Here is a 22,005-nt window from a genome sequence, read left to right on the forward strand (position 1 = left end):
CCACAGCTCTATGGATACAGACATGAGTTATTCATCAGGAAAGGATATATTAACTGGTGGTTCACTAGAGGGCATGACTGTTAATCGAGACAAGTAATCAGCTACTATATTTTAGGTTCCTTTCTTGTCTCTGATTTTTAGATCAAATTTTTGGAGAAGTAAAATCCATTGGATCAAGCATGCCTGGGCATCATTTTTAGCCAGAAGATGTCTGATGGCTATATGGTTAGTATACACAATGATATGGGATCCAATCAAATAAGATCTAAACTTTTCTAAGACAAAGATTACTACCAAGAATTCCTTCTCGATAGTCAAATAATTAAGCTACACGTTATTTAGGATCTTACTAGTGTAATAGATGACTCAGGGCAGCTTATCAATCTTTTGACCTAGAACAGCTCTTATGGCATGATCAGATGCATCGCACATGAGTTTGAAAGGCTGAGTGCAATCAGGTGGTTGAATGATGGGAGATGAAGTCAGTGCCTTTTTGAGGTACTCAAAAGACTCGAGGCACTCATAAATGAAGTCAAATTTGACATTTTTCACTAGTAAGTTAGTCAATGAGCGAGCCACTTTGCTAAAATCTTTGATGAACCTTCTATAGAAACTAGCAAGTCCTAGAATGGATTTTCTTAACAAATTTAGATGGTAGAAATTTGCAATTAGATCTACTTTGGCTTTGTCCACTTCAATTCTCTTCTTTGAAACAACATGGTCAAGAACTATACCTTCTTTGACCATAAATTGGTATTTTTTTTTCAATTGAGAATTCAGTGTGTTTTCTTGCACCTTTCTAGAACTAGTCTCAAGTGATGGAGGCATTCGGAGAAGATAAAGCCAAAAATTAAAAAAAAATCATCCGTGAAGATTTTTAAAAACTGCTCGATCATATCAGAAAAAATACTAATCATGCACCTTTGAAAAGTAGATGGTGCATTTCACAACCCAAAAGGCACATGTTTATAGACAAAGATCTCAATGGATTGGTGAACATAGTCTTTTCTTGATCTTTTGGAGCTATGGGGGTCTGGTTATAGCCAGAGTATCCATCAAGAAAATAGTAGAACTCATGTCCTGCTAATCTCTCCAATATTTGATCAATAGAGGGCAAAGGAAAGTGATCTTTTCTTGTGGCTGTATTCAATTTTCTGTAATCAATACAAACTCTCCATCCAGTTTGGACCCTAGTTGGAATAAGGTCACTTACTATATTTTGGATCACAGTCATCCCTGACTTTTTGGGTACTACTTGCACCAAGCTCATCCACGAACTATCTAAAATGGGGTAGATGATTCCATTATCGAGCAACTTAAGGATCTCTTTCTTGACCACCTCCTTCATGGCTGGGTTAAACCTCCTTTAGGGTTCTCTAATAGGCTTTGCTTCTTCCCCAAGATAAATTCTATGTTGGACAATCGAAGGGCTAATCCCCTTAATGTCTGCCATGGTCCAACCTATAGCCTTTTGATTTTTTTTAAGGACAGCTAATAGTTCTTTCTCTTGGGTTGGATGTAGGTCTGATGCAATAATTACTGGCAAAATTTCTAATGGACCTAGATATATATATTTAAGATGATTAGAAAGTGATTTAAGGTCCAACTTAGGTGCTTCCTCAATTGATAGCTTGGATAATGGTTTAACCATTATCATGAGTGGTTCGACTAGTGGTTCCCATCTTGGTTGAGTCCTCTAGTCACTAGTTGTGCAAACTTCATAGACATTTTCAGATTCTTGATCTAACCAAAGATTGAAGTCAAAATCTTCATCACTGATATCAATGGGCTCATAAATATTATCTTGGATCAAGTTCACATTCATGGATTGGTCCATTTCATTATCTAGATTGAAAATATTAAGGTCAATAGATATGTTTCCAAAAGAGAGCTTCATGAGTCCATTACAATAATTGATTTGGGCATTGGAGGTAGCTAAAAATGGTTTACCTTAGATGATCGGGATGTGACCCTTAGGGTTTGACACAGATTCAGTCTCTAAGATCAAAAATCTCATAAGATAAATAAAATTATTGATCTTAATTAATACATCTTCCATGACTCTTTTTGGGATCCTAATAGATCGATCTATCAATTGCAAAGTAATCCCAATCAGCTTTAATTCTCCTAACCCTAATGCTCATATAAGAAATATGGCAATATATTCACACTAGCCCCTAAGTCCAACAAGCTTTATCGATGGTGGTTTCTCTGATGACACATAAAATTGTAGGAGATCCTAAATCTTTGTATGTAATCAGTATGTGGCTCGAAAGATATGAGCTCACACTAGCCGCCAAGAAGGCTTTCTTGGGCATATTGGTGGTCTTCTTTTTTATGCATAAATTTTTGAAAAATTTGGCATAGGTTGGGACTTGTTGGATCATAGCTAGTAGAGAAATGTTCACTTTAACTTATTTAAAAATCTTTAAGTTTTGATCTAAATAGACTGAATATCTATTGGACCTAAGCCTATTTAGAAAAAGAGCTACAGGATTGGTGGTTGATATATCCACTCATTTGAACCTCAGTGTGGGCTCTGCAAGTGGCTTGGGTGGATCATCAACCTCTGACGATTTGGACTCCTAGGACTTGGTCTAATTGGTCAATTATTCAGAAGGTGGTTCAGATGGTAGATCTTCTGGATTCTCAGGTATACCCACATTATTGTTCACCTTTCTCCCAGACCTTAATGTATGAATTGCAATCATCTAGTTAACCTGATTTTTGGTTGGGATCTTTGACCATTCTGAGCTCTCGGGTTAGGCTCGGGTTGACTCAATAATCTATCCTTTTCTCTTTTACTGACAGTAGCGGCCAACTGACTCAATTGCATTTCTAAATAGGCTATTGCTTGGGTGTTCTCTATTAGTAACTGGCCCATGGTTTGCATGAAACAATTAAGGGTAGTTGTGGTATCTGAAGCTGACTTTACCAAGACCTCTAACCCTTTTTCCAATGTGCTAAACCTCTTCTCATAACTAAAGCCTGGTGGGTTATTCAATACTTGATTGGGTCTTAGGTAGGGCTGATTGAAGGCAGATCCACTTGAGTTTGGACTTTGTGACCATGAAAAATTGGGATGATTCCTCCATCCTGAGTTATAAGTTGGTACACAGGGATCATTTATAGGTCTTTGATAGGCCACATTGACTTGTGCCATTCTATTCTCGATTGAACCCATCAAGGAAAGACATTCTTCCATAGTATGATCTGGTGCATTGCACATGGGTGCTGATACTTGGTTTACTTGGGTGTGTCCTTGAAGTTCTAAGGCCTCAATCCTATGGGCTAAGATTGCAATTTTGGCTTCTACAGCTAGGAATGTTTGGACTTGGTGCACTTTACCTCTTGAGGGTGTAGATTTTTCAGGTTTTCTAGTTATTTCTTATTGCAAATTCTTCTCAGCTAGATCTTCTAGAAATTGCCAAGCTTCATTAAGCTCCTTATGCATGAATTGATCCTGACACATTAATTCTAACATCATTCTAGAATTTAGGTCTAACCCTTCATAGACAATCTTACACAACCTCCAAATTTCTATCACTTAATATGGATATTGACTCAAAATATTCTTAAACTGATCAAAGTACTTCTAAAAAGAGTCTCCCCCAAGTTGGTAGAATTGGTTAATCTCATTTCTGAACTTGGTAGTTATATGGTGTGGGAAGAATTTCTTTAAGTATATTTTGATAAAACCATCCCATGTTGCTATTGACTGGTTGAACAGACAGTATAACCTTTTTTTGGCACTATCCTTGAGGGTAAAGTTTATGAGCCTAAGTTTAACAGTATCTTCTGTGAGCTGTTAAAGTTTCATAAAGGCACACATTTTTTCAAATTTTCTCATAAAAATATATGCATCCTCGATTTCAGTGAATTTGGGAAGCATATTGTTGATTTGGGGTTTGATTTCAAAGTTGGTAGTGGTTTGCGGTAGTCAAATATATGATAGTTGGATAGAACCAATCGAATAACATAGGTCTTTAAGGACTTGTGGTTGATCGATTTTGCTCATGGTGACTCTAGAGATTGCTGGACTTGGTGTAGGATTCAAATTACTTCTAATTAGTCATCCAAACGTTCACTTCCAAGAAGGAAATTGAAAATTTTTAGCTATTTTTATAATTTTTAATCTAAAACTAAACTCTGCAAACAAATTTTCAACAAAATAGAATCCTAACTAGCATTTAGCCTAGACCTAGATAGCTCCTAATTGTTCCAAGTCCACCTTCAAGCCCTCCAAGTTTAAAACTAACTAACCAACTGGTCAGGTAAGTATAAGATTGATGGGAGGCTCTCCATGCTTTCGCAACAGTTCTAATTAAATAATCATTGTTCTTCAGAACTGAGTCTCTGAATCACTTTCTTTAGACACCAATCGATTAATCAATTCTAAATCCAATCCAATTTTTAGATTTTCTCACTATAAAAAATTAAGATATTAACGATGGCTATTAGCAATGATATTTTTGCCATTGCTAATAGAGAGTATTAGCAATAGCATTACCGATGGTAACTTTTCTATCAGTAATAATTTATTAAATTTATTAAATTATTTATTAAATTTATTAGTGATGGTGGAAGGATTATTAGCGATGGCACTATTAGCGATGAATTTAACCATCATAAAAAATATTATTTATTAAACTTATTAGCGATCATGAAAAAAATATTAGCAATGGTTATCACCATCTCTAATAAAAAAATTTATTTATTAAACTTATTAGCGATGGCAGGAAGCGTATTAGGGATGGTATTTATCGTCACTAATAATCTATAATTTTTTTTCTATTTTTCTATGAATATGATATAATTTTAAAATTTAAAATTTATCATTAGAATATCATCATAAAAAATTATCTTGATCTGAAAGCCCTAGCTATGTCTATCAATAAAATTTGATTTCGACGGCCATGAATGATCACATAATGATCTGATAGATAGAGATCATCGATGGATTTAAAAATTTATAATAATGATCTTGATGATATTTATAGCATACTATCAAAATTTTACTTCAATCGGACATCATTATCATGATCAATTTAGCACAGGATGATTTAGACCATTAAATAAAAAATAAGTGATCAAAAAGTCAAATGGTATCCGATTATAAGATAATTTTTTAGATAAATAATTTTTGCTACTATTTGGATCATTTATATAGTGATAATCATAAAATTCAAACTGCACATATATGAACGATCCAAAACTATATGCCTCTTGATACTTGTTCTTAAAGTTCCTAAGTAATTATACTTATACTTTTATAAGATCTACTTAACATGGATGGTTCATATATACGTAATTTGAATTTTATGATCATCACTATACAAATGATTAAAATAGTAGCAAAGATCATTTACCTCAAAAATCATCTTAATCGGACATCTTTTGGCTTTTTCATCACTCATTTTTATTTAACGATCGAAATCATTTCGTACTAAATAGACCATGATAATGATGTCCAATTGAAGTAAAATTTTGATAGTCTACTATAAATATCATCAAAATTATCATTGTAAATTTTTAAATCCATCAATAGTCTCTATCTATCATATCATTAATTATGCAGTCATTCGTGGCATCAAAATTAAATTTTATTAATCGATATAGCTAGGACTACCAGATCAGAATGATCTTTTGTGACAATACTCTAATGATAATTATTTAGATAATTAATGATGAAGATAAATTTTAAATTTTAAAATTATATCATATTGAGAGAAAAATAGCGACGGATTTTTTATTAATTTGGTATATGATTATTAGCGACGGATTTTTTATTATTAGTGATGGTATTTAGCCATCACTAGTAACTTTCTCCCTTCCCTCCTATTATCTTCCCTGCACACCCTCATTTTCTCCCACCCCCGTTTCCCATGCATCCTAATTTTCTCCCACCCCCTTCCCCACATGCGCATCATCTTCCCCGAGCTAACCCCTTACCATCGACTGCCTCCTCCTTCTCCTCCCATTGCCTCCCTCATCAAATCGATCCCCCATCACCTCTCCTTATCGGATCAGCCCCCCATCACCTCCCCTTATCAGATTGGGTCATCGACTGCCTCCCCCTTCTCCCCCCGTCGCTCTCCTTGTCGGATCGACCCCCCACCGCCTTTCTATTACTGGATCAGGCCCCCCACCGCCTCCCTCTTGTCAGATCGGGCCCCCCACCGCCTCCCCCTATTGCTCCCCTTATCGGATCGGCCCCCCACTACCTCCCCTTGTCGGATTAGCCTCCCACCCCTCCCCTTGTCGGATCGGGCCCCCCGTCGCCTCTCCTTTATCGGATCAGCCCCTCAATCACCTCTCGTCTCCCCGAGCCTCCAGCTGCCTCCCACCTCCCTGAGCCCCCACTGCGAGCCTCCAACCACCTCCCCAAGCCCCTAGCCACCTCCCACCTCCTTGAGCCCCCGACCACCTCTCTCCTCTCTGAACCCTCGATCGTGAACACCCGACTGCCTCTCTGAGCCCTCGATCGCCTCCTACCTCCCCGAGCCCCCTGTCGTGAGCCTTAGGCCGCCTCCCACCTCCCCAAGCCCCTGGCCACGAGTCTCCAGTAGCCTCCCGCCTCCTCAAGCCCTTGACTGCGAGCCCCCAGCTACCTCCCACCTCTCTGAGCTCCGACTGCAAGCCTACTAAGGTAATTGCGAACATCTCTAGGCTCAAGGGCTTCATGGATTCTATGTTCACGCTCTTGGTGATACCACCAATGGTTGCATGTCTACTGGTAGCGAACTCTTATTTTGAGATTCAATATTATCTGTGATTAAAGTGCTTGATTTATGGGTTATTCTAATATTCTTTTCAAATGCAGGGCTGCATTTGAATCCTATTGGAAAGAAATATGGAGCACCTGAAGATGAGAACTGCCATGCTGGTGATCTTGAAAATGTGACTGCTGGCAAAGATGGTATGATCTATTTATCATGGCCACTTTATGATGCTGCATTGTTGTTTCCATAACATTTAAAAATGATAACTTGATATTAAAAGTGATGTTTTACTTATGCTTGAGCAGGTTTACTAAAGCATTATGCATGGCTGGTTACTAGAATACTAGATGTTTACATGGTTTTGGTTTGATGTTTCAGGAACTATTAATTTTAGCATTGTTGACAAGTAAGCTATTTACTTTTTTCTTATGCTTAATATATTTTTAATAAGATATTATTCTTTCTACCTTTAAAACTCTTCCATATTTATTTTCTTTTGCAGATTCCTCTCAGTAGATCAAATTTTATTATTGGAAGGGCTATTATTGTCTATGCCAATCCTGATGACCCCAGAAAAGGTAAATTTTACTCCTCATATATTCATGTTAACTTCATATTTCATTAATTTTAGGCATCAATATTAGATGATGTGAAACAGTTAGTTATGATGTATTGAGCATCAATTTATATATATATTATTTTTATTTTTTTATTTTCTATTTATTGCATCAAAAGCATGTATTAGCTAATAAGTCATTAAAATCTCCATCTCTATTAATGCTAGCATCTAATGATTTGCTTGTTTCTCTTTTACATGTTGAAACTATGTTATAGTTTTTATAATCATCCTAGTTTATGTCACTCAGTGTCATTTTATTATCTTGTTTGCATGCCTATACATAATTTTTTTAATATATATTTTTTTTATACCTATTTTTTAGATTTTAATTTGTTAAGATGCTCACTTATGGAGATGCTACATCCATATGCTATCTATTTTTTTATATGTATATAATTTTTAAACTTGTAAAATAGATTTATAAAATTATATAATTTATATTTTTAATATAATATAATTAATTTTTTATTTATAATTATGTTAAATAATTATTATTTTATTTATAATAATTTTAAAAAATAATTATATAATAAATTTTAAAATATTTAATTATAATTTTTTAAAAAAATTAAAAACTATTAGCGACAGTATTAGCGATAAAATTACCGTCGCTAATAATTTTTTTAAAATTTTAATTAAAAAATAAAAAACTATTAATGACAGTATTAGTGATGGTCAAGCCGTTACTAATAATTTTTTTAAAATTTAAATTAAAAAATTAAAAAATTATTAGTGATGGAATTCATAATGCTGTTTCTAATTACCATTATTAGCGACAGTAATTTTACCATCGCTAATAATGGTAATTAGTGACTAAAATATTTTTGTCAGATTTTTAACAATGGCAAGCCATCGTTAATAGCATTAACGATAGCAAACTGACTATTAGTGATGATAATTAGCCATTGTTAATAGTCAGTTTTCTTGTAGTGTCTTATCCTACTGAGCTCAAGTTCCTTAAGGGCTGATATCTAATTGATTTTAATTAGGATTAGGTCAATGCAATATAAAAGATTCTTATTTGTGGGCTAAGGAAGGATGATAAAATCTTCATCTTATCTTATGTTAGGATTTGTACCTTTAAGATGTATTACAAAAATGCAATACAACAAACAAGATGTCCAAGCACAAAAAAAAAATTATTTTTGTTTCTAATGTCACTATATGTATTATGAGAATTTTTTTTTTATTTGTTGAAACAACAGTGCTAATGATCCCTGGCAACAGCATCAAAATTTGATGCGTGTCATTTAGCACCAAAGATAAAGTTGTGATTCGATTCAACTATTATGTAAAATAGCTAGAGTCGGATATTGAATCCATAGGGATCAAAGGCTAAGTTGCGTTCCACAAAAATAAAATTTAAGAATAAAGGGTTTAGGATTTGTTTGAGGTTTTTATGAACAAATATCTTGGAGAATATAAATGACTATGGAAATAATTAACTAGGATATAAAATTAAGAGAAGTTGTATGAGAATGAAAGTCTCAATATTTCAAATCCATCTTTAATCAGTATCTTGATATTTTCTAATGATGCAATCATGATAATCAATCAAAATATTTTATGATCAAATTTTAAGCATAATTTATCTCACTTGAGCATGGATCGTATCTTTCGATCACGATCCATCTCCATAGAGTTATAAACTATTCAAAACTTCAATAATAAAAATCTTAAGAGAAAAATAAAGAGATCTATGAGCAAATCCTCAAGATAACCTATTTTGCTTGAGCACAGAGCATATCTTTTGATCACGATCTGTTTCTACATACACATAGGCTATTCAAGAACTATCATAATATAGAGTATAAGAACTTGAAAACAATCTCATGAATAGAAAAATAAAATTAAAGCTTAATGTAAAATAGAGAGACTTACAAGTTTTCAAGTCACTAATTGCATCAAAGATAAATATATAAACATATTCAAGATAAAATACAAGATTATAAATAAAAAACTTCATCTACTCTCTCGAAGACTAAGCCTCTTGCCGCGCATGATGTTGATTTTGCTCGTCATTGCTCTCTTCATCCTTCTTCTGACTGAAACACTGAAGTAGAGGCTATGAATAGGTGGAAGAAGGATTGGAGATTGGAAGAAGGATTGGGATGAGAGGCTAGGATGGCAGCTTTTTGAGGTGGAAAGAGAGATTGGATGGTTGTTGGATGATGATTCCTAGGTTGAGGTATTAGGATTTATTTATAGACACAAGGAGGCATGAAGTTTAATTGATTAAAAAATATGAGATTAAGGACTAAGGATGGGCAGCTAGGGTTTTTTTAAGTGGATATGTGAGGGGCCATAAATAATAGAGGGTTAAGATTTGATATGGGGATAAAGGGGTGGTGAAGAGGAGAAAAAGGGGGCACTAAGATGTGACAGGAAGAGGGCATGCGAGATTGTGTGGAAGAAAGAAAAAGAAGCACTAGTAGTTGGGGCGTGAAGGGGATAGGGATGTGAACTAAAATAAAAAGGAGAGTGGTGTGAATGGTTTCATGAAGTGGCACCTTGAACCTTGGCCCTTGGATCTTTGTGTGGCACCATGAATCTCTAGGGTTTTTTGAAGTGGCTTTATAAATCTCAACCATTGGGTGGAGCATTTCATCTAAGTCCTTGGATTGTTTTCTTATTTGTTTAGTCCTTCAAGTGATTGCTCTTAGCCCTTTGGTGCTTGAGTTTTGCTTTGGGTCTGAATCAATTTGAGTCTCGAATAACTTATCAGCACATCTATTGTGTTGGCTTGAAATAGGTGTAGCTTCCTCACCGAGATCACTAGAGCATACACCACCTTTTCTAGCTTTGAATATATGATTTTCAAATTATGAATAACTTTATTAGCATAATAGATCGACTTCTACAACATCCCATCCTGATAGATGAGCACCGAGCTGACAACCATTGAAAAGACCATGACATATAGGTATAACATCTCATCCAATTTGGGCTTGCTAAGGAGCAACTGTGAACTGAGGTACCACTTTAGCTCCTCAAAGGTGACTTGGCACTTGGACCACTAGAAGCTTTTTATCTATTGAAAGGCCTTGAAGAATGACAGGCTCGTCTCCACCAACTTAGATATGAACCTGCTGAGGGCAACTATCCTCCTTACCAGGCATTTTACCTCCTTGATTGTCTTCGATGAAGCCATCTCCCATAATGCTTGGATCTTCTTTAGATTTGCCTCAATAGCTCATTGTGACACAATGAAATTGAGGAACTTACCAAAAATAACTCCAAAGGTGCATTTACTTGGATTGATCTTCATTTGGAATAGCTAAAGCATCGTAAAGGCTTCCTCGAGGTTGGTGATGTAATGATTGGTAGTTTGGCTTTTAACTAGCTTCTCATCTACATAAATCTCAATATTTTTTCTGATTTGCTCCTTAAAGATTTTGTTCACTAGCCTTTGGTAGGTCGAACCTATATTTTTTAAGCAAATGGCTATATTCTATAACAAAAAAAATCTCTATTAGTAGTAAAGACAGTCTTCTTCTCATCCTCGAGCATCATACGGATCTATTTATAGCCTAAGAAAGTATCCATGAAGGACAAAAGCTGATGAACAAAGGTGGTGTCTATGAATTCATCGATTAGAGGTAGTAGATAACTGTCCTTAGGATACGTCTTATTGAGATTCATATAATCGATGCATATGCGCCACTTCTCATTTACCTTTTTAACGAGAACCATGTTAGCAAGGCACTCATGATATTTCACTTCCTGGATGAAGTTAGCCCTCAAGAGTTTGTCCACTTCGTCCTCAATCTTTTTCTACCATTTCGAGGTGAAGCTTCTCTCTTCTATTTAACTGATCGGCACCCCAGATCCATCTTCAGCTAATGTACCATGATCTCAGGGCCTATGCCTGGCATACTCGAGAACAACCATGTGAAGACATCTATATTTGATTGGATTAATGAGGTGAGGTGCTGCATGGTCACCTTGTCCAAGTTCAAGCTGACCTAGACAACTATGGTTGGTCACCTTCCTCAAGAGGTACTAAGACAAGGTCTTCAGCTAGTTCTCCTCACTATTCTTTCAGTTGTCGCATACATCAAGTCCTTCAATAGATAAGGCCTCTATGATGTTCTTTCCTCGCAGGGTTGTCATATAGCACTGCCTCACTAGGCTCTAGTCTCTGTAAATGTAACACCCCGATCCAAGAATGAGGAGATTTGTAAATTTGCATCCGTATTTAGCATTCATTTGTATATATGGCAAAGCATTTTGATCACAATATACTTGAGTATTTGGATATCAGTTGATTAGCATTAATGAAGCATAAACCTAGTTATTAATTAAGAAAAAAAATTCATAGCTTATATGGAATTGAAGATGCATAATTAATCAGAGTTGAATTGAGTTGAAATGAGCAATTAATCAGAAATGAAATTGGAGGATTAAATTAGATTGGAATTGCATGAATTTGTGTGTATACTTGGCAGTAGCTCTATGACGAGCCAACTCCAAATATAGTCGAGCCAGCTCGACTGTAGGGAAACAGCAGAATCAAGTGGGTCCTAGATGCTCCAAAATTTTGATTTTTAAAAGGATTTCTTAAAGGGGTTACTCAGTAGCTAGTTACATAAAGAAATAGTAGAAATTTCTTTTGATAGCACATCAGCAAAGAGCATTAACTGTGGATCTTTTATGAGGTAGACAAGTGGCAAGCAAATTTCTTATTTTATTTCATTCTCAAGCTTTATCCACCGGTTCTTCTTTGCTGTGATTTTAATTCTTCTATTACAATAGAAGAGAGAGAGGGAGAGGAGTTGGAGAACATCATGTTCTCAGTTAGAAATCATAGAGAATTCAGCAAGAAAAAAAAAAGATTTTGAGTGGAAAGAAGAAAGGATGCTGAAATTACTGATTTTGAGAAAAAAAAAGAAACTTGTCTTGATTCCAACAGGATTTTAACCTCTTGAGGTAAGAATTTTGATTTTTAAGCTAAATCTAAATTGAACTTTGAATAATTTTTATCAGGATTGATGTTTTGGTGAGTTAAATTATGAGTTAAACCTAAACTAGAAGGTGAATTGATGCTGCTATAATTTTCTAAAATTAGCCTAAAATTTCAGTAAATAGATTTTTGTATGAGCTGAATTTAAGTTGAATTTTTAATGACAATTATAAGGCTTAATGTCTTAATGAATTAAAATATAAATCATGAATTTAAAGAGAAGAATTAGTGCTACTGCTAACTTTATTAAAAGCTATTTGAACTGTTTTCAGCAATTAAGAGAAAATTATGTTGGCTGAACTTGGGATAAGTTATGGAACTGAAATATAGTTAATTTGCTGAAATTATAAAGTTTATATTCAAATTTAAGCTAATCCTAAGCAGAGTAAAGTAAATTGGAATAAAATCAAAATCTATAAGAGCTAAGAAATCAGCCTTAGAAGCAAAGCATGAATAGTTTTGTTCATGTATCATATTAGTGATGCATTTATCTATATTTACTAATGTTATAGAAAAGAAAAAGAACTCTTGAGGAGTGCTTTGGATGAGTTAAGCACTAAGATGATCTAGTAGTTATAAGTGGTGAGTGAACTCCATTTAATTATGGTATTTTTATTGTCTTTTATTACAAAAAAGTTATTTTAAAAATAAAATTAATTTTTTATTATTTTATAGTTTATATACATGTATGTAAATCTGGAACAAGATATGATTTTATTAACAAGTTGCTTATGAATAAATGTACATGTGTGGAACTGATTTGGATGGTAAGGTTATGTTTATACCTATGGCGATGAGCCTGTAGCATAATTGGAGGCCTATGGCAAGCCTGTGGTGAAACTGTATGCCTGTGATGAACCTATATGCTTGTGGTGAAATCGAAATAACGTGCCTGTGGCAATAGTGTGCCTGTGGTGAAATAATGTGCCGGTGGGGGCTTAATGGTTGTAAGGGTGTGTTGTGGTGTAATCAACGATAACCAGATGCTTGTGATTGTTATGATCTTTTATATAGTATTAAGCGATACTTTCTTGATATCTTCACTATTAAATGGACTATTCACTCACTGGGACTTTAGTCTCATTATATTGTTTCTTTTCTTTTTCTTGATAGATTAAAGTACTATAACTCAGCATAGCAGTTGCACTATCTGTATCCATGCTAGAAGAGGTTGTTTATGTTAACTTATGGGAGGAATATATTTTCGGGTGTATTATATGTGTTTGAGACTGAGAAAACCAATAAATGTTAAATGTATTATCTTTGAATGGTTTGCACAAAGAATAGTTTAGTAAATGAAATTCTTAGTTTGATTTTGAGAAATGATGAGTAATTTGAAGTACTTGTATTAGTAGATTGGAAAGTTTATTGACTGAGATGTGAGCAGGTTATGAAGGATGTTGATGAATTTTAGCTTAATTATAGTTTATTAACTCCCTTCGCCCTTAGCTTAAGGGTGGGGTGTAGCACGCTCACCCGGATTTAGAGGTGGGGTGTTACATGTTTGGTATCAAAACAAAGTTTATGATCATTTGAAGATCATGATAAGCCAAGGTTTATGACCACTTAGGATTGTGGCATGGATGGAATCAAGGTTTAAAATTATAATCACTAGGGATGTGATAGAATATTATCAGAATTTAAGAGTATGATTATTAAGGATGACCAATTTGTTGGATTATTAAGAATATACTTGGGCATATGCATAGCATAAATAGTTCATTTCGGTGGTTTAGCAAATAACATAAAGTGGGTTGAGTGGTCTTGGAGTCGATCCGATTGATTGATGAGTCGACTTAATATCTTTTAAGGGATCTTTTTAGTATGATTTATTTTTAAATTTATGTTTTAGTTGTTTAAGGTGTGCTTAATTAATATCAGTTTCATTCTAATGGTATTCTTTGTCTACTAAAGCATTTTAGAGGAAAATTTAAGAGAATAATGGTAGATGTTTTATTTTGAGATTTGCTTATTATTGGGGTCATCTTGAAGGTTGGTAAATTTGATTATTTCAATTGCATCTTGTGGGAAGATGGTGCAGATGAGATTAGGACTTGGTGGAGGGCAGCAAGTCTGGGGTAGGGGCCAAGGTCAGGGTGGACCAGGAGGAGTTGATAGAGATGGCCAACCCTATAGGACATCATCTTATGCCTCATCTTTTGCCTCAAGAGTAAAGCTGAGGGTTCATAGTTGCATGAGCATGTGCATGGTTTTCTACCTATTACACCAGCATCATCACCAGTAGCACAGGCACAGGCACTCATCCCTGGACTATAGGAATTGGTAGGCATAATTACTCAAACTGTTGTGCAGCTGTAACTTCTGCTCATGGGATACAATCTCAAAGTTTCAGTAGAGAAAAGAATTTTGAGAGAGCTAGAAAGTTAGGGGCAACAAAATTTTTAGATACCACCAATCCAGTGGAAGTAGAGAATTGGTTTCAGAGAATGAAAAGGATATTTACCTTGATGAAAAGTACTGATGAGCAGAAGGTAAGCATTGCTACCTTCCTACTGAAAGGTCGGGCTCGATGTTGGTCGAAATTCTATGTCGACAGGTAGCTATAGGATTATATTATCTCTTAGGATGATTTTAGAAGAAAGTTTTACCAGCAATATTACTCGATTGTATATCATGATCAAAAGAGAAGGGAATTTCTTAATTTGACACAGGAGAGAATGATAGTGGCTAATTATGAAGCCAGTTTGTTGAGCTGTCTCACTTTGCTCCAACATTTGTTGGGGATGAAAAGGAAAAATGTAGATTATTTTAGGATGGACACGCCTTGAGATCAAGGCAAAAATAAAAATACATAACTATGGTCATTTTGCAGAGTTAGTTACAGGAGCTATTAGGGCAGAGAAAATTGAGAAGAAATTTTATAATTATAAACAGGAAAAGGGTAAGAGAAGTGCACAGAATTTTTTCTGAGTACAGAGGGAAGTCAACCATCAAAGAAGGGTAAAGTATTTAGCCAGCCTAATCAGAATTTTAGAGCATCATTAGAGTTGGGCATGGGTTCTTTTGCTTTTACCAGACCGGAATAGAGGAGAATAGAACAGAGGGTTGTGCCACAATCAGCAAGAAGCAAGGTGATAGAAAGAAGGAAGAACAAAAAAATTTGAGTAGGCATGTTAGTCCAGTTACTACTTCACCAAGCCAAGTCCCTCAATGTGGTATTTGTGGGAAGTTTCATTGGGGAGGATGTAGAAGTGGATCTAGAAGATATTTCAAGTGTGGTCAAAAAGATAATCAAAGGAAGGATGTCCTAACAAAGCTTTAGCTAGGGGTCTCTCACCAAAGTCAAATGCTCCACAAAGATTTCAGAACAAGGGTGATAGTTATATTGTTGATGTACAAGCAAGCAAGGGAGGATTAGTACCAGTGGGCAGGGTGCTAGACCAGCAAAGCCAAACAGAGAAGCAAGAGGGGTGACAAGCTACCCTAAATGTTGAATCAGGTATGATACTTATAACCGAATGGATGATTATATCTTTGATTTGAACAAGCAGGATTGGACCGAAGTATAAAAAGGAGGTAGTTTTAATTCGAAAAAGGGTATACAAGATTGATGTAGCTTGTCACAAAAAGAGAATGTGTGGTCCTCTCGAGCCGACTCAAAATTTTTTCGAGCTGACTCGGATCTCAAATTGTAGAAAACTGGCTTTTTGTTCTTTTGAGAGAGCCGACTCGAGTTTGAGCCGACTCAATCTGGATTTGAGCTGACTCGACCTGTGTTCGAGCTGACTCGACATCGTACCGACCTGTATACTAGTTTTCAAAATGTGCTGGAGCCGATTCCATTCTATCTTGAGTCAACTCCAATCTTCAAGTGACCTTTTTATATGGAATTTATCTCCAATTCAGGTCTAATTTGTTCAAGATGTTCCTAATTGATTTCAATCTCATTTTAATGGTACTTTCATCTACAAAAAGTATTTTTTAAAAAAAATTGAAGGATAATAGTATATTCTTATATTTTACTATTGGGTTGTCATCAAAATCATTCTTGAGGTCAACAAATTTGACTATTGCAATTACATTTAGAGGAAGATGGTACCATGGATAAATAATATCAAGATTTGGTTGAGAACAGCCATCAATAGAAGATAGAGGTTAAAAAGATGAACTAGTGTAAAAAAAAAAATAATTGTACTCTTGGAGTTATACTATTAGTAAAAATTTTATGATAGAATCACAGTATAAAAGAAGTTATATAGGGAAAAGAAGATGAAATGAAAATAAATTTTTTCAGTTGTTTTAGACTAAAAGTAACCAAATTTTGAGGACGAAATTCTTTAAAAGAGGGGAAAATTGTAACACATCGGTCCAAGAATGAGAGGATTTGTAAATTTGCATCCATGTTTAGCATTCATTTGTATATATGGTATAGCATTGTGATCACGATATACTTGAGTATTTGGATATCAGTTGATTAGTATTAATGAAGCATAAACCTAGTTGTTAATTAAGAAAAATTCATAGCTTATATGGAATTGAAAATGCATAATTTATCAGAGTTGAATTGAGTTGAAATGAGCAATTAACTAGAAATAAAATTGGAGGATTAAATTAGAATGGAATTGCATGAATTCATGTGTATACTTGGTGGTAGCTCTGTGACGAGCCGACTCCAAATATAGTCGAGCCGGCTTGGCTGGAGGGGGACAGCAGAAGCAAGTGGGTCCCAGATGCTCCAAAATTTCGATCTTTAAAGGGTTTCTTAAAGGGGTTACTCAGCAACTGATTACATAAAGAAATAGTAGAAATTTCTTTTGATAACACATCAGCAAAGAGCATTAATTGTTGATCTTTTATGAGGTTGACAAGTGGCAAGCAGATTTCTTATTTTATTTCATTCTCAAGCCTTATCCATCGGTTCTTCTTTGCTATGATTTTAATTCTTCTATTACAACAGAAGGGATAGAGAGGGATAGGAGTTGGAGAACATCATGTTCCCAGTTAGAAATCATAGAGAATTCAGCTAGAAAAAGGAGATTTTGAGTGGAAAGAAGAAAAGATGCTGAAATTACTGATTTTGGGAAAAGAAAGGAACTTGCCTTGATTCCAGCCAGATTTTAACCTCTTGAGGTAAAGATTTTGATTCTTAAGCTAGATCTAAATTGAACTTTGAATAATTATTATTAGGATTGACATTTTGATGAGTTAAATTATGAGTTAAACCTAAACTAGAAGGTGAATTGCTGCTGTTGTAATTTTTGAAATCAATCTGAAATTTAGCAAATAGATTTTTGTATGAGCTGAATTTAAGTTGAATTTTTAATGACAATTATAAGGCTTGATGTCTTGATGAATTGAAATATAAATCATGAATTTAAAGGGAAGAATCAGTGCTACTGCTGGCTTTATTAAAAGCTATTTGAACTATTTTCAGTAATTAAGTAGAAATTGTGTTGGCTGAACTTAGGATAAGTTATGGAGCTGAAATATAGTTAATTTGTTAGAATTCTAAAGTTTATGTTCAGATTTAAGCTAATCCTAAGCAGAGCAAAGTAAACTGGAATAAAAGCAAGACCTAAAAGAGCTAAGAAATCAGTCTTAGAAGCAAAGCATGAATAGTTTTGTTCATGTATCATGTTAGTGATGTATTTATCTATATTTACTAATGTTATAGAAAAGAAAAAGAGCTCTTAAAGAGTGCTTTGGGTGAGTTAAGCACTAAGGTGATCTAGCAATCATAAGTGGTAAGTGAACTGCATTTAATTGTGATGTTTTCATTGTCTTTTGTTACAATTTTTTTTTTTTTGAAAACAAAGCTAGTTTTCTATTGTTTTACTGCTTATATACATGTATGTAAACCTGAAACAAGATATGATTTTATTAACAGGTTGCTTATGAATAAATGTATATGTATGGAACTGGTTTGGATAGTAAGGTTATGTTTATACCTGTGGTGACGAGTCTGTGGCATAATTGGAGGTTTGTGGCAAGCTTGTGGTGAAACTATATGCCTGTGGTGAACTTATATGCCTGTGGTGAAATCGAAATAACATCCCTGTGGTGATAGATATGCCTATGGTGAAATAATATGCCCGTGGGGGCTTAATGATTTTAAAGATGTGTCGTAGTGTAATCAACGGTAACCAGATGCTTGTGGTTGTTATGATCTTTTACATAGTTCCATCTTTATTCAACATATTGACAATCTTTTACATGACCTTATCCTTGTTTAGCATATAAAAGTGTTGGAAGTATATTAGTTTATTCCAGCAGTGCATGGTATATTATATAGTATTAAGCTATACTTTTCTGGTATCTTCACTGTTAAATGGACTATTCATTCGCTGGGACTTTAGTCTCATTATGTTATTTTTTTTTCTTGATAGATTGAAGTACTATAGCTCAGCATAGCAGTTGCACTATCTGTATCCATAGTAGAAGAGGTTGTTTATGTTAACTTATGGGAGGAATATGTTTTGGGGTGTATTACATGTGTTTGGGACTGGAAAAATCAGTAAATGTTAATTGTATTATCTTTGAACAGTTTGTACAAAGCATAGTTTAATAAATAAAATTCTGGGTTTGATTTTGAAAAATGATGAGTAATTTGAAGTACTTGTATTAGTAGATTGGGAAGTTTATTAACCGAGATGTGAGTAGGTTATGAAGGATGTTGATGAATTTCAGCTTAATTATAGTTTAGTAAATTCCCTTCGCCCTTAGCTTAAGGGTGGGGTGTAACACACCCGTCCGGATTTAGAGGTGGGGTGTTACAGTAAACCTCCTCGCTCCATTCCTTATTAGGAATCTCATTAACGAATGATAGGTCGACACTACAAGCGCATTTAGTCTTGATCGGCTTAATATGGCATTATAGGCTGACGGGACTTTCACGACCAAAAACCTGAGCTAATGGTTGATTGTTATGGTGCTCATCTTGTTGTTATCGACAAAGTCACACCCTCTCCATGGGCATAGCATCTACGAGAAACCCATGAGGGGAGAATCAAGTCTTCTTTGCCGATCTTGGGACAAGCTCCTTCTTAAGAAGCATCATAAAATAAAATATCAGCTGAATTTTTATTATCTATCAAGATACAACATACATCATAATTAACTATCACTAAAGATTCTACAAGCACATCATCGTGTAGAGACTGCATCCCCAAATGTTGGCATCAGAGAAAGTTATCACAACCTCTGTTCTTAGCTTTTTTGAAGCATCTTCCTCCTCTCCTTGGCTTTGGCCTCGGGTCAAGCTAACAACCTATCCCCCAGGGATGGTGTTGATGATGCCTGCTATAGGTCAGTTCTCAGGATTCTCTTCAAGCTACTACTCGACTCAGATCTCATTCTGATTTTATCACCCGTCCACATATCACTTGAGCTGTCCGTGCCCAACGAGCACTTCGATTTCATCTTGGAGCTGCATGCATCCTTTAGTATCGTGGCCATGCTCATGATAATAGCGGCAGTAATTCTTTGTGCTTTGTTTCTAAGCCAAAGTCTGCATCTTCCTAGATTATGGTAGATTACCTTAGCCTTCGATCTCTATCAAGATCTAAGTTCATGGTGTGTTGAACGAGGTATACATTTCAAATCTCCAACGTAGGCATTACAAGATTTTATTCTTTTAGTGGCAATTATCTAGAGTCGTCATCAATATTAATCCTTTTCATGGCGATAGTTGCTGTCGCCACAAAATGTCTAGTATTAGTGACGACTATACATATAGCCACAAAAAGACTGCCACTAATATCTCATTCTTGTTGGCGGATTAGAGCTGATCATGAGCCAGACCTCAGGCCCAAACACTATTTATTTTTAATCGGGCTTTAGGCTAGGCCTATGTAAAATTTGATATATTTTGGGCCCAAACCCGGCCCATGTTCAAGTCTATGGCTGATAAAAAAATTTGGCATCAAAATCACTATTAATGATGACTAAGATAGGTCACCGTTAATAATACTACTTTTTAGAATGACTTGATTTATTGTCACTAATAGTTATCATAATAGTGGTAGTAATTAATACATTGCCACTAATATTATACTTAATAGGTGACGATAATTGCATTGCCACTAATATCATAGTTATTAGTAGCAACAAAGTTTTAATGTCACAAATAATGTGAGTATTTGTAGCAATATATTATCCATCACCATAAATTATAAGGACATTGACGATGATTTCACTATCACCACTAATATAATGCATAGTAGGATTTTTTTCTCTTTCCTTATGTGCAGAATGAATCAACTTTGTGAAAGCATTAGTATTATTAATTGTTTCTTTATGTGAAATGTATTAGAAAGAAAATTTTGTTTTCATATCCGTAAGTAATAATCTAATTTAGAAGAAGAAAGATTTTTCTCAGCCCAATTTGAACCTCTTAAAAGAAAATTAAAAAAAGAAAAAAAAATATGAAGTAAAGCTGTGTTACTTAAAATAGATATATTAAGAGAAATAATCTAGAAAAATCTAAAATTTTTAGAGATAGATCTCGATTTCAATCAACTCTGCCTTCTATTACTCGATCAATTCTTCTTGGATGAAAATTACAATTCGGTCAAAATCTTAACAAAAAAATTGGTTTGACCATACCTTTCAAGCCAAAACAAAAGAACTTGGATCAAACCACTTGGTGTAGATCACAAAAAATTATTTGATTTTTTAAAAAAAATTATTGAAATCAGATGTCATATAACTAAGTTATGTCTAATTTATATATTTAAAAACAAGAACCTGATGGATATATTTTATAGATTTTTATAAAAATATATCTTTACATGCTTAATCACTACTTGGTTCACATTTTATTTTTAAAGTTGATCGATAATAAATTTATACCTTCTATATATAAATACCCAACACAAAACCCTAGCTAGCGATTAGCATCTGCGAGCTTCCCAACGATTGAGTCTCCTAAGTGAAAAAAATAGTACGATTAGACTCTGAGGAAAAAATAGAAGAAAAATCTATGAAAAACATAGAAAAAATCAAAGAAAGGAAGGAAAAAATCGAAAGTAAGGCCTTTTCCCACATGGATTGATCATTTTTTTTCCGCTTCTTTCTTTTTTTCATTTCATTCTCTTTTTGACTGTGGGGAAGGAGAGCACCTGAGGGAGACCAGAGGGGTTTCTTACGTTCCTGTTGTGGGAGTTGTGGTGTTGGGAGTTGGTGCCTTGAGGTTTTGAGAGCTTAATCTTGGTAGAACCATCATGCTTCGTAGGGTTTGGGGATTTGATCGAAGGGATTCTTCTTTGGCTACAAAATTTTCAATCTGCAGAGTTCTGATCTCATGATAACATAAATATGATACCAAATCCATAGTGTGAGACTTGCACTAGGCTAAGTTCTCCCTTTCTGAACTGTCGTGTGGATGCATGAACAAGGTCAATTCAGATACGCCTTGGGCTTGGGCCAAACAGATCACTGTCCCATATTCTTAGGATATGGGGCTGAGTGAAGGAAGAATGGGGAAGATGGCAAGAGCTTCTTCTCTTTCAGAGAAAGGATCAGAGATTGTCTTCTGCGTGGATTAATAGAGTTTTGGAGCTAAAATCTCGCTCTCCCAGATTAAAGAACAATTGAATTTTTCTAAATTATAGAAATTTCCTTCCAAGGGATGCCTCCAGTTCCTTAATGAAGTTAGGTTGAGCAATTGCTCCATTTTCAATTTTTTTTAAAAAAATAGAAACAAAATGCAATAAACTAATAGGCCATACATGGATTGGAGC

Source organism: Elaeis guineensis, chromosome 9, assembly GCF_000442705.2.
Source record: "Elaeis guineensis isolate ETL-2024a chromosome 9, EG11, whole genome shotgun sequence".
Classification (NCBI taxonomy): domain Eukaryota; kingdom Viridiplantae; phylum Streptophyta; class Magnoliopsida; order Arecales; family Arecaceae; genus Elaeis; species Elaeis guineensis.